Below are 1,675 nucleotides of genomic sequence, written 5' to 3' on the forward strand. Positions count from 1 at the left end.
CTGGCAGCCCGGGCTGATGTCCCCTCCCTGGGGGGGTGACAATGCCATTGGGGTGTCCCCTCGCAGCCCTGGCTGATGTCCCACCGTCCCCACCCCGACAGGTGACAATACCATTGGGGATGTCCCCTCGCAGCCCGGGCTGATGTCCCACCGTCCCCACCCCGACAGGTGACAATACCATTGGAGATGTCCCTCGAGGTCCCTCTCGGGGCCAAACCCGGCCTCCAGCTCAGATGTCCCCGCGCCGCCACCACATCCCACACGTGGCTGTCCCCGTGTCCCCAACCCAACCCCCGCGTCCGCGCTGCTCCCCGCGACTCTTTACGAGCTTCATCTCCCGGGGGGTGTCCCCAAACGTCCCCAAGCTCACCCCAACCCCTTCCACCCGCATCTCCCTTGGGGCGGGACGGACACGGGGACACCGGGGGGCCACTGGGTCACGGCGAGCCGGAGCTGAGGGGGGACCCCCGGCGGTGTTTTTGGGGTGGCGGTGCCAGGCGGGTGAGTAAGCGGAGCGCTAATTAAAGGGAGGGGGGTGGCTCTGGGCCCGCCGCAGCAGGTTCCCACAAATGCGAGGCCCCGCGGCCACAGACACGGCACAACAAAGCGCAGAGCAATTATTTGGCTCCAGCGGGAGCTGCCGGGCCCGTGGCGGGGGCTGGAGACAGCCCGGCACCCCCCGGCACCGCCGGGCTGCCAGCGCTGCCACCGCCCACAGGGAGCCGGGGTGACCGGGGGGACACGGGGAGACCCCCGAGGTGGGCATGGGGTGCTGGGGGTGAGCGCCTTTGGGGGTGATGGATATCCCACCCTGAGCAGCCCGGATTTGGGGGTTCTCTCAGGGAACCCAGATCCTCTCTGGGATAATGAATATCTCACCCTGAGCAGCCCGAATTTGGGGAGGGGTTGGGGATTCGTCATTGTCTTGGGGTACCCCGAAACCTGTGAGGGGATTGGGGACCCCCGTCCTCCCAGGGAACCCCGATCCTCTCTGGGATAATGAATATCCCATCCTGAGCAGCCCGGTTTTGGGGGTTCTCTCAGGGAACCCAGATCCTCTCTGGGATAATGAATATCTCACCCTGAGCAGCCCGGTTTTGGGGAGGGGTTGAGGGATTCGCATCGGGTTTGGGTACCCCGAAATCTGGGAGAGGATTGGGGACCCCCGTCCTCTCAGGGAATCCCGATCCCCTGTGAGACACTGAACACCGAACCCCGATTTTGGTGAGGGGTTGGGGGTCCCCATTGCCTTTGGGTACCCCGAAATTTGTGAGAGGATTGGGGACCCCCGTCCTCTCAGGGAACCCCGATCCTCTCCTGGATACTGAATATCTCACCCTGAGCAGCCCGGTTTTGGGGAGGGGTTGGAGATTCTCCATCGGGTTTGGGTACCCCGAAATCTGTGAGTGGATTGGGGACCCCCGTCTCTTCTGGCAGCTTGAAGACCCCAAAGCTCTCTGAGCACCCTGAACCCCCAAAACTCTGCGATGGGATTGGGGGACCCCAGTTCTCTCAGATAACCCCGATCCGCTTTCAGCAGAGGATTGGGGACCCCTAAAGCCCCCCAGACCCCCCTGGACACCCCAAACCTGTCTGAGGGACTGAGGACCCCCCAATAGGGCACCCCAACTTCTGTTGGGGAACACCTTTGAGCACCTACGAGAGAACAGGGGAC

The sequence above is a fragment of the Sylvia atricapilla genome, unplaced genomic scaffold, assembly GCF_009819655.1.
Source record: "Sylvia atricapilla isolate bSylAtr1 unplaced genomic scaffold, bSylAtr1.pri scaffold_92_arrow_ctg1, whole genome shotgun sequence".
Taxonomy (NCBI): domain Eukaryota; kingdom Metazoa; phylum Chordata; class Aves; order Passeriformes; family Sylviidae; genus Sylvia; species Sylvia atricapilla.